This window comes from Eriocheir sinensis, chromosome 10 (genome assembly GCF_024679095.1).
Source record: "Eriocheir sinensis breed Jianghai 21 chromosome 10, ASM2467909v1, whole genome shotgun sequence".
NCBI classification, from domain to species: Eukaryota; Metazoa; Arthropoda; class Malacostraca; order Decapoda; family Varunidae; genus Eriocheir; species Eriocheir sinensis.
Window position 1 is genome coordinate 19,517,292 of NC_066518.1, and position 12,910 is coordinate 19,530,201.

General features: G+C 44.8%; 1 protein-coding gene across 1 annotated transcript in view; it reads left to right on the forward strand.

The window, feature by feature from the left end:
- Window positions 1-4,660: 4,660 nt before the first annotated feature.
- Window positions 4,661-12,910, forward strand: part of LOC126996666 (uncharacterized) — a 31,572-nt gene continuing 23,322 nt past the window's right edge. Inside the window, exon 1 of the mRNA XM_050857374.1 lies at window positions 4,661-6,867. The gene's annotated coding sequence lies outside the window, so the exon portion shown is untranslated. The remainder of the gene's footprint in view (window positions 6,868-12,910) is intronic.

Below are 12,910 nucleotides of genomic sequence, written 5' to 3' on the forward strand. Positions count from 1 at the left end.
CTTTGTAATATTCTAATTGTGTGTACATTCACTCAGCAGAGATCAAGAAGTAAAGCTATAAACAAATATGAAGATAACATAATGCTCCTTCTCACACAAAGAAATTGGCGATGCTTTGCTGCCCTTCCTCTATTATTTACTGAACATAATTTTCTTACATCATGTATTACTAAAAACAGTATAACTTATTCTGTTTTTTGCAGTTCATTGAGATTCCGTTCAATTGCTCGAGGGCCTTAGTAATCTGCATTGCCTCTGGAGGGACTAAAATATAGTTATCTGCGTGCCACTGTCCCGCCTCGGCCCCTGCCAACCCTCCGTCACACCCCCACTTGGCTGCCTCTACGCCCATTCTTCATGCTGCCTCCTCCTCGTCTGTCCGCCCCTCCCTCCCTCCACCCCCCTATACATACAAAAAAAGGCAAAATCGATTTATAATTCATACTTTTAACCACCCACACCTTCATACCCACCAAGTCATTCACACCTACCACTACACCCATGGCTTTTTCTCGACCACCTACATCCTTTCCTCTTACAGACACCCTTGCCAATGCACCACACACGCACACTCCCTCACCCTCACCACACCCACACTTATCACGACTTCCTATACACCCTTTTAACCATACATACAACTCATCCACTACATCCACACCGTCACCACCACACTCACACTATTACGACCATGCCTACACCATCTCTACCACACAAACACTAGCTCCTTCTGATACACTTGCACTTACTACCACACTTGTACTTATCAACAACCACCTACAGCTTCGCTACAACACATGGAGCCCTTTCAATACCATCACACCATCACACCCACATCTGCACCCTCCCTACCACACATACTTTGCACTGCCCCCTCCCCCCCCCCCCCCCGACTACCATTAAAATATCGAGTCCCTCACCGCTACACACTCCCACGTCACGTCATCAGCATCTTTCATTCACTCTAAACCCTCTCTCAGCAGCGTCCCTCCGAGGATATCCCTGGGAGTGGGCTTAGCGGGGCGGGGCAGGGCAAGTAAGCCTATCTGAACCTCCCTCAGTCGGGACGGTTGGAATCCCCTTATTATTAGCCATCTGTAACCGCGGACCCTCAGCGCCGCGCTTCATTTGTCATAACCCGCCACTTTATACACTGCGAGGGACTCATGGATTCTGGAATTTATGATCCTGTTTGTTTTCCCTCAGTGTGCGTGGTCTGCTCGTTCTCCCCACCCTCCCTCCCTCCTTCCCTCTCGTTCTCTTCTGGGCGACACTACGCGAAAGAGAAAGGAGATGGATTCTTGCTCTTGTTCTCGGCCGGTCTGACGAGGTCCTTTCCCGAGCGGTCGTGTGAAGAACAGAGGAAGCTAGAGCGAGGAGGGCAGAGAGGAAGGACGGGTGGTGAACGGGGTATGTAGGCGGCTATAGAAGAGCGACGGTAAGGGAATCACGAAAGTTAGAAGGAATGAGAGGAAAGGATGGAGGAGGACATGAAAAAAGAAGCTACGAAGTGTAGTGTACCGAGGAAGGAAGACGGGTAAACCGGGGTAGGTAGGCGGGCGTTGAAGAGTGGTTGGTAAGGAAACAAGAAAGCTGGAGGAGAGGAAAGGATGGAGGAGGGAAGGAACGAAGAAGACGGTAAAGAAAAGGAGTTGAGTGACACGAAAAATAAGTATTGGTGATTTTTTCTAGTATGAAGGTTGCATGAGAAATCGAAAAGTCAGAAAGGGTCACAGACAGACAGACAGATAGACAGAAAGGTTGTTTTGTTAGTGTAGTTAGAAAAAAATGAAAGAACAGTAAAGGTTAGGAGTGTCCGTGAACACCAAGCTTCACGTCCTCACTGTAATGTATCCTAAGTGTCGGCGGCCTTCAATGTGCATCAGCACGGCCTCACGACCTGCAGGGCGAGCAGTGACCGTGTGGCCGTCACTCCACCACGCGGATTGCCTGAACGGGCCGGGGCTGGGCAAGGTGGTTGATATCTTGTTATTCATTAATAATGATGATTATGATGGCATACAATAATAATCATAGGAATAATAATAATAAAATAATAATAATAATAATTAATAATAATAATAATTATTATTATTATTATTATTATTATTACTATCAAGATGATACTAACAATAAAGATAGCAATATTCATATAATAATAAATAATGACTTATTATTGCTACTATTTTCTTTTTAGTATTATTGTTATTATTATTATTATTATTAGTAGTAGTAGTAGTAGCAGTAGTAGTAGTAGTAGTAGTAGTAGTAGTAGTAGTAGTAGTATAGTAGTAGTAGTAGTAGTAGTAGTAATAATAATAATAGTAGTAGTAGCAGTAATAATAGTAGTAGTAGTAGTAATGGTAGTAGTAGTAGTACTAGTAGTGATGATAATAATGGTAGTAGTAGTAGTGATATTGTTGCTTCTGCTGCTGCTGCTGTTATTAATACCATCAATGCCTACTACTATCTACTACTGACGATGATGAAGATAATGATAATGATAGTAGTGCTATAAAGCTTCTTAAAATTACGAATAACCCGATGGCAGACGATACGTGTTCAACGAAGTTTTTTTTTTTTTTTTTTACTTTCGCCCATATTTATTCTTTCGGAAAGTCGTGTATTCTACTCATACAAAATTGTATTTTAAAAAAAAAAATTCGCTCTTTTCTATTCTTTCGGAAAGTCGTGTGTTCTACTCGTACAAAAAGTTCACCCTCCCGTGGTGAGAAACCGGCGCCAGCCACTCTTCACCACGCATCCCTCCCTCATGGTCGACCCAGCTCCACACGACTAATATAATTACTCGTTTACCTAGAGACTGGAAAGTCAATTCATATTGCAGTATGATGTTAGCGAAAAAGATTTAGTTTGTTTCCAATTTACATAATTGAAAAATGAGAACCTCAGTATATATCTATGTATCTATCTATCCATCTCCTTACCTACCTAGCTATTCACACACGCACACATATATATATATATATATATATATATATATATATATATATATATATATATATATATATATATATATATATATATATATATATATATATATATATATATATATATATATATATATATATATATATATATATATATATATATATATATATATATATATATATATATATATATATATATATATATATATATATATATATATATATATATATATATATATATATATATATATATATATATATATATATATATATATATATATATATATATCTATCTTTTTTAGGAACACTTTTTCGCAAAGTTCTTGACGAAACAGATTTTGAATGATATGTTTTGAAGCATGGTCGTATGAGACCAATGATACGTAAGAGTCTCAACATACTGCCGCTGTAGCTCTACTGCCACTATTTCCTCATCAATACAGTGCCGCCACTGCTGCACAGCTCATCAGTCCGACAATATAAAAAGTTCAATAATTCAATAAACTAATTAGAGCGTTTTACACTGATTTTGACCGTTTGTTTCCCACCAGCTGACGGGCTCAATATATTATTATTATTATTATTATTATTATTATTATTATTATTATTATTATTATTATTATTATTATTATTATTATTATTATTATTATTATTATTATTATTATTATTATTATTATTATTATTATTATTATTATTATTATTATTATTATCATCATCATCATCATCATTATTATGATGATGATAATTATTAGTAGGCTATTGATCCCCAGCTCGAGCCTTCGAATGATACGCCTCAAAGGGTCGTATCAGCCCTGTTCAAGAAGACATACGTGGTCATGCACGCACGGTCGCCAGCACACGAAACTATCAAACTCAAGGAGTTGCTTTCTTATCGCTCCATAATTGATTAGTTATTTCCATAGTAATGGAATTTTTATATAAGGAGAAAAGTTTAACTCAAAATACCTTCTCAACTTGTTAGTGCACATGACAAAGGTGAACCCTCGCGCCCGCCGCGGCCCGGGCAGGTGTTCCGGGTTGTTGCTTGGTCGCCATAAGTGAAGTTCACATCCCGTCGACTTTATTCAGGTGCAGATACCGTTCTCCCGATCCTCTTCTCTTCCTTCCTCCTTCCCCCACCCACCCCTATCCTCCCATTCTTCACTGCGGCGCCCCTGGGAACTCACTTTCTGTCTCGTCTAGTGCTTTATGTCCCACGTGATGTTGTTTTGTTGTATATTATTATCGCCGCGAGCTTTGGCCTTCCGGGCGTTGGTCAGTTCTTTTTTGTGATGCAATGGGTAAGAGAGATGTGGTGATGGTGGTGGTGGTGGTGGCAGTGATAGCAGTGATATTAGTGTAGTGGTAGTAGTAGTAGTAGTAATAGTAGTAGCAGTAGTAGTAGTAGTAGTAGTGGAAGTAGTAGCAGTTAGTCGTGATTGCATTTTTATTTATTTATTTTATTTTTTTGTGGCACGCATATACATCATGAGTTTGAGGACATACATCTCACTTATTTTTAATGTTTTGCTCACGAAATGGAAAGTGTTCATTTTCCATCACTAACTGACTAAGAAATCATTTATATTTATATTACCTTTTTTAAGGTTATACTACCAAAAAAAAAAAAAAAACGTTAACTCATCTTTCGATTGAAGGAAGAAAATTTTACTCGCTGTGCTGTCACTGTGTTACCAGTTTATGCAAGCGTCTGACACTCCGTTTCTTACCCCACTCGGTTACTCACTCGGCTGGACGCTTTCATCCTTGACCTTGGCTCAACTGAGTCCTGTGACGTCACATGCTATGTCAAGCTCAGAACGTGTTGTGCCCAAAAATCATTCATCCCGCGCGTGAATAATAATTTTCTTTAATGGTTTTGTTGAACGGCATTCTGGCCGCCGATTCCACATTGTCCAAACCATGGAGAGAGTGGCTAGCGGAGGAAGACGTACGGCAGACACAACGGTAATCTGCGTGTTGAGGTCGCCCCGTCCCCTGCTCGTCGCCACCGAGGAGTCCCGGCAGGAGGATGAGTGACCAGTGTGAGTGACGAGGGTGGCGGCGGCTCAGAGGTGGGCGGCGGGAACTCATCACTCGCGCCTCGGTCCGCCGGCATTTTTATTGGTTGTTGGTCAGGCCTTCAGCCCGCGCGGGCCAATGAGCATCAAGCAACAAGCGAACAGGCTATTTTGCATTCCTACACGTCAGACCGTTGTTTAAGCCTCATTTTTAGCAAGACAAGTATTATATTGACAGCTTTCAGTAGCAAACTGCACTTCTAGAACATGTCCAAGTGCAATACAAACGACGCCAAAGTGAACTTTGAACTTTGTCTTTGTAAGTTCCCATTAAAATGGCGACCATCAGGTCAGTGCAACACCTGCATATTATTGTTGATACAAAACTGACACCGGAGGTATGAGCAGGACAAATGCAGCACTCATGATGCTGAGGAAATGCATGGGCAGGCGCAGGTAACCAGGTGCTACTTCTCACTTGTGCAAGTTGCAGGTGAAGATAGTTGAGGAGGAGCGACATGAGTACGAGAGGAGGATCCCCAGGATCTGCCCTGACCCACTGCATGCCCTGATGAAGGACAGACCAGGGGCAGGGATAGAGGGGGTCAGGGAGTGGGGAGGTAGTGCACGTGGTGAGGGACGTGCGGGATGATGCACGTGGTGGTGGTGAAGGGGGTGTGCGCGACGGGGTGCGCGGGGGGGGGGTCACTGGCAACACCGCCGTGGCCGGGCCGGGGCGCGAGCCCACCGCCGCCCTCACACGGCTGTGCGCCGCCGCCTGCCTCACACCGCTGTGTCAGCACACCCACCGATAGCGCTCTTGCGGCACCTCTCTTGCCGCACCGCCAACGTTCCACAGTCGTTGTCAGAGCGGCAACGTTGGTGTGCCAGTAAGCAGCGGCGGCCCAGCCCCTACCAGTGTCCTTACCACAGTGCCTCTACCGGCCAGCGTTGAAGTTCCGACGCGGCCCAAACTCCGCCCGAACCATAACATTCCGCCCACCCAGGATACAAATATTGTAGTGCCTCGTAATAAAGTTAATATTTTTCTGGCATCAGCCTATTCCCATCCCCAAGCCTGGTCGAGGAGATAAAGCATCCGACCCGCACCAGTCCGGGCATTACGGCCGCAGACTACCTGCCCTGGGAGCTCCACGCCCCTTGGACGCACTGCCCACTTCACGCTCATCCGCCTCCCCGATTCCGCGACCCCACGCGCCGCCCGACATGAGATGATTTGTGTTTTGTGTGATTTTGTGTGAAAGTCGTGGGAAAATTTTGACAAGTTGTGCCAGGAAGAGTAGTGTTGTGGCGCGGCCACGCTGTACAGTTCCCGGGTAAAGGAAGGCGCCCACAATACCAGGTGAATTCGGGGTGAATTGGGGTGAGAATTTGGACAAAAAAGGCCAAACACGTAGGCTTGTCTGACCATTTATCAAAGGCGAGAAGTCGCCACCAGGAAAAGGGGAGACCTGCCAGAATCATAGCCGACAATTTATATTAATCTAAGAAAACATACAAAGGTGACAAGTTTAAAAAAAATCCCTCGGGACTCTTTGTTGGTTCACAAGTCTTGTGCTGCCACAGTGGACCAAAGTTCCCCGGATTAGGAGGTCACAAGGAAGCAACACCGTGGCCCCTGCGCGTCCCTCCTGCAGCAGTGTTATTCCTCACTCCAGGCCTGAGTTGGCCGTGTCCCTGGGTATTCATTAGAAGCAGTCAATTCTGTGCAAGTTATTCAGCTTGTGGACGAGTGGCTGTGTGTGTGAGAGAAGAGAATAGTGAGGGAGGAGAGCAACCAAGAGGAACCCTCTGCTTCCTATCATGAGCGTCACCGTGTAGCGCCGCACAGTGAAGAGCTACTCACGCCGCGTCATCGCCTCCGTTTCTCCACCTAGGTGAGTTTTGTTGCTGTTCTGTACAGGAAATGGTTGAGAATCTGTGAGCGTCTCAGTGCATATCTAATTCATTCAGAGGCAGAGTTGTAATTCGGTGCCCGATCACATCAAAGCTGACTTAGAAATGTGGCGAGCATACTTTATCATATAAAACCTTTTTGCCCCACTCATGTAGTTCACAATGTAGTAAGAATGAGTAAAAGTGTGCGTGATGAGGAGGGCAAGAATCGCGAGACTTTAAGGGGCACTTCGTGTGTGTTGCTTTGCGAAGTGGCAGTATCGTAACCAATGGGGTTTATCCGGTGTGCAATTATTACTAGCGTAGCCATTTTCCCCGCATTAGTTAATGAGGAAGTAAAGGAAGTGGAAGGGAAGAAAGGAATAGGCGAGTCAGAGACAACACTAACAACAGCACTCCTCCGAGAACAATTATAATCTTTGTTATGAGAAACCTCAGGGCAAGGAGAAGAGAAATTAGCCTTCAGCATCATAATGCACAGTAAATCAAATGCACATGTATCAAAGTTTGTAAAGAAGGCACTCATTCAAACCTCTTACACACACACACACACACACACACACACACACACACACACACACACACACACACACACACAGTGGCAGCCTCTCACTCAAATCTTCAAGCACGCCTACCTTCCTCTCCGCGCCGTGGGCCGTGCGGGACACTCGGCCCGGCGGTCATAAAGCACCAGTGGCGGAGGGAACTTTTAGCAGACCACAACCAATCACCTAAAATGACAAGGGTTTACAACTTAAGGCGACCCGACACTCTCGCCGCCTGTTATTTCCTCGCTATTAACATTCTGAACGTTCCGGCTGTGATTCATGTGGGAGGTGTAAGTGGCGGCATCCTGTGGGCGTCACCTTCCCGCCCGCCGAGGATCCGACAGGAAATTCGATGGGATGTAAACTAAGAGATGTGTTGATCCTTCACTTGCACCTCGCCAACATGTCCTGCCACTCGGTCTTTGCGATGTGTGAAGACGAAAGAAAAAAATAATTCGGCGACGTTTGGAAATAAAAGAAATAAAATAAATAGGCAGTGAATGTGATCTTCGTTTTACAGGACCTCACGCGCACATCTATCATCGTAGGATTTTCTTCCCCGTCGTCGCCTCCTCTTTTTTTTCTCTCCCCCTCCTCCTCCTCCTCCTCCTCCTCCCTCAAGAATCATCTTTTCGTGCAGGTTGTTATCAAAATACTAAAGTCATAAAGGTGTCATTCAGTCTCTCACTCCTCTCGTCCCCCTCGTCTGCAGTATCGTTGTAGTCCCTTGAAGGCGTCACGAAGCATCAGGACAACGCTGTTATTGCAGATGTGGCGCAGATTATGGCGGCGATGAGTGTTGTGTTTCAGGCGGGAACCTCTAAGTACCTTCTTCATGTACACGATTCCGTCACCGTCCCCGCCGTCACCGCCCATATCCCCGGCGTCATAACTTACAGTAAAAAAAGAAAACGTTGCAGCGCGTCAGCTTTCACTTACCTCCCCTAAGAAGAAGATGAAGCAAAAAAAAAAAAAAGTTATGTGAGAAAAAACAACATGAATAGAAGGAAAGATATAATTAGGACGCAGACAAATTTTGTTCTTTGTAATCATGTTCGTGATAAGCGCCTCAAATATTAGTTTTAACTCTCACTAACAATGTGAATCAAGTGATGATACAAAACAAGATATACGAGTTCTTGTACGATGGACAGTCCAGTTAAGAGTTGCAAAAAAAAAAAAAAATCGATTTTTTTCATATATTTTTATTTCTATTCTAATCGGATATTGTCATTATTATTATTATTATTATTATTATTATTATTATTATTATTATTATTATTATTATTATTATTAATGATAATAATAATAATAATAATAATAATAATAATAATAATAATAATAATAATAATAATAATAATAATAATAATGATTATAATAATGGTAATAATAACAACCTAGTTGTTATTGTTATTACCATTATTTTTATTAGTTATTATTATTATTATTATTATTATTATTATTATTATTATTATTATTATTATTATTATTTTTATTCACACCGTTGGAGATATTATATGATGCTCTAACACATATACCCTGAATCATGTAGTAATGCGAACCAGTCTGATATATCAGCCAAACCTGCTGCAACCCAGTATTAAAAAAAAGAGAGGAAAGATAAAAACAAAAAATGAACATGAAAAATTCCGATTCTTAAAATGTAATATTTTAACGCTTACGCGGCTAATAAACAACATCTGTGAGGCGCTGTGGCCCTGATGCTGAAGCAATGATCTGCATCTTCAGCGTCTTAGGTCCGTCGCCATCTTGAATGTGTTACTTGTAAAAGCATGGGCAGTATATAGTGTTGCAGTCTTGTGTGCCGCCCGTAGCAACACTGGGCACATTTTACAATAATCTCAGACTCCATCCTGAGTCTTCACTAAAACATCAGAATAGCTCCAGTGTAACATTAAGGGATATGGTAACACGCTGGTAACACATCATCCCGACAACACACACACACACACACACACACACACACACACACACACACACACACACACACACACACACTTATAGCATTCCATTAACACCGGAAACACCTACACACCATTCCACTAAAAACAAAATGCGTGAACACCAACACCGCAACACAGGACCGCATCACATTTTCCCAGCAACACCTTTATCACCGGGGGACATTCTTAACACTGTCAACAAGCACCAGAAGCAACACATCATACCGCCAACACGCAACATCAACAACACACAACACGACATAAGCACTATTTTCTCCCAACCAAAGGAAAACATTCATAACAATCCGTCAACACCACAAACAACACATCTTTTCGCTAACACAATGACAATATCATCAACACGCACAACAACATTGTTTCTCCACCACAAATGTGTGTGTTTTCTGCCTCCGTCGTAACGCCCTCAACACCAGTAACGAAATGATGGCTTGTGCGTGGAGGCGGAAGTTCGGTGCTCCTTGGACATCGCAGGACAAAGAGAGTGACACTGCTTATCGGAGCTGCGCGTCACGTCTCTCTCTCTCTCTCTCTCTCTCTCTCTCTCTCTCTCTCTCTCTCTCTCTCTCTCTCTCTCTCTCTCTCTCTCTCTCTCTCTCTCTCTCTCTCTTTAATTTTTCTCTCCTCTGTGTGTATGGCAGACGATAGGTTCGTGAAAGGCTTTGCGTCGCTTCGAGGAGAATTACACAAATTGATGAGCGGATTGGTCGCTGGAGTAGGTGGAGTGGAAGTTTGCGTGGAAGATTTTTCTTGGTTAATAGAATATGAATGTACACGACTCCCGCCCCATGCACGCCGACACGGGATTGACTCATCCATCTAGGCGGGGCTGACGACACCCAAACCCGTGAGTCTAGGGAGCGTCCACCTTCATCACGTAAATTATCCGATTACATTCATGACTTCAGCGGTGCACCGCCGCTCGCCGCTTTGGCCTCATGTTTCATCGGGAGCTTAATCAGAGTTACTACAAATAATTTACGGGCCTGATCCTCCTCAGTGCACATAGTTTGCGTGCCGCTGTGACGCCCGTAAGGCATCAGCACACAAGGAATGGTCTATACACGCCGGCAGGATACACACGCCCTCGCAGGCCCGTCCGAGTGTGGTGATGGTCCCTTCCGTCAGTCAGCAAGGGCCCGGCGCGGGCCACTCCGGCGGCAGGAGACAGTATCTCAGCAGCGCCAAGAGTGGCTCGCCCTTATAATTATCACACTTTGTCCGGTGGGTAAATTCGAGGAGGACGGAAAGCATAAAGTCTGGTAATAAGTGACTTTGCGGGTCGTGAGATACACTACAGCAGTGGTTCTTCTACATGCCCCCTTACAATGATTGGTCGAGTAGTTGTATATTTATTGTTGTTGTTGATTCTGACTAGTTGATTATTTTCTTTCTGCCATGGCGAAGCAACGATGAAATATTAGTGTCCATGACGAGAGCAACACCGACATTCGTCAGGTTGTATTAATGCACAGGAAAGTTTAGGCAAACGACTAATTTCAGATATGGATTGCAGGTGCGTGCTGGGGGTGCGTTTCTCAGCGACAGTGACTGCTTCCTTCAAGTGTTCAACTTTCATGAAGCGGCGACGGTGATGCGTTGACGGCCTCATATCAGGACGCGTTACCTCGGTTCGCGACAACCATTATCAAGCACACGGGTTTTAAACGATTTCAATTTTACGTCTCGTTGAATTTCATGATAACAACCCTGACTAGCCTTCACGAGAGCGAGTGTAGCCCCAGGATATAATATATCACGAGGTCAAATTATAGCATTGTTGTGGTGAGCTGGAATTATCGTAAAAGTGTGAATTCTGTTCTCGAAGTGGCGTGAGCTAGGCGGTATAGGCGTGGGCTGCTGTAGTGTATTGATCACGCCAGTTTGTGGGGCATTAAGGCGCTCCGCTGCTCATTCCGACATAAAGCAACATTCTTGCCAAACTGATAATTACAGGATTAAAGTTGCACCGCTGAGTCGGCCAGTCCGCGGCAGACGGGGCTGCGGGAGTGTGGGAGAAGGGAGAGAGGCAGGGAGGGGGCGGCGTTGTCGCAGGATTCAAATGTGTATAATTATGTTTTAACGTAAATTAATGCGGTCTTCTTTATCTTCTGCCATTAAGACAACAGATTATAGGAACTTTGTCGAGAAACTAAGGACAGAAAGAAGAATAAAATTATTCTGTTCCAAGCCGACAGTGGCAGCCTCGAGGCTCATATTTTTCCCTCTTGTCATCTGACTTCCAAATGTTCGTGAAAGACTGTCTGTGGTGAAAAAGTTGTAGCAGTATTCCCTCAGCGCTATATAGCGGTGCCGGGCTGGTGCCGCACTCTTACTCGGCCTTTTCCCGCTGCCGGACCAGCAGGACGCAGAGGGCCATGTCCCGCAGCCTCTCCCCTGAACGTCTCTATCTTTGCGATGCCCAGGTCAGTGAGTTGATAATTTGCCTTGGACCGGTTGTTCTGAGGTTGACTATAGCCAACGACGGAACACCGCACAGCGAGGCGGGGCGGGGATGGGCGTGTTGACGGGAAGCGACGGGCGGCCCTGTAGGCTGATGGTGGCCGGCGGATCCGTCACATGTTTATCATATACGCCACGCCACGAGTAAACACAGATATAACATGTATGGACAGGAGGCGTCGCGGCCTCGGAATACGGATGAGTGTAATTATTGAGTCCCACACAAGGCGTAGCGGCGGTCCTTCCCGGACAGGCGGCAACATCTCACCCGGGAACCGGTACCGAGTGGCGGGGCTGACGTATTGCAGACTCGGTCCTGCCTTATTGTCAGCTTGCAGTCGCTCTTGGGGTGAAGCCACGCTGACACTCCTCACCGCCGATTACCGCCGAGACAAGGGCAAGTTAATTAAATAGCGATGTGCCTGCGGGTCCCCTCAACCCGGACGACCCTGCAGAACCCGCAGCCTCAGGGAGCCTGACGGAGGAGCAGCCACAAATGTCGTGATGACGGTCGCCCCTCCGTGTGTCAACGTGGCCAGGATTCTTTACCCTGAGGCATGCACGCCTACCAGCGCCAGCTTCCGTAAATGAAACGTCGTCACACAGTCACTGACCGCGCGCCGCAATCAGATCTTTGTTTTTTTAAACGCTCTGAGGCAAAAGACTCGTGACACAGGAGTATAAAGGTATACAAGCAAAGGCGCCGCGCACCAGCAATAGTCACCTCGCAACAGATATCTCCACTGTGCTGAGCGCCAGAGGGAGGTAGCAGGAGAAGCAGTTCCTTTAATGTGTACAATTACGCCTAGAAACAGTCTCTCTGGGTGATAATATCAAAACGTCTTAGTTTCCTACATCGAGATGATAGGAACCGAGGATGTTCATGAGAATTGTAACACCTAAGATCAGGAGGTTGGGTGAGAAAGCTCCATACAAATACATGTTAGAATAATACTTACCCTGTGGATCCACCAAGCGTAACTATTGAGGCTGCACATTTGTCGCAAAATAGGAGGTAGTGAGCGCTGCGA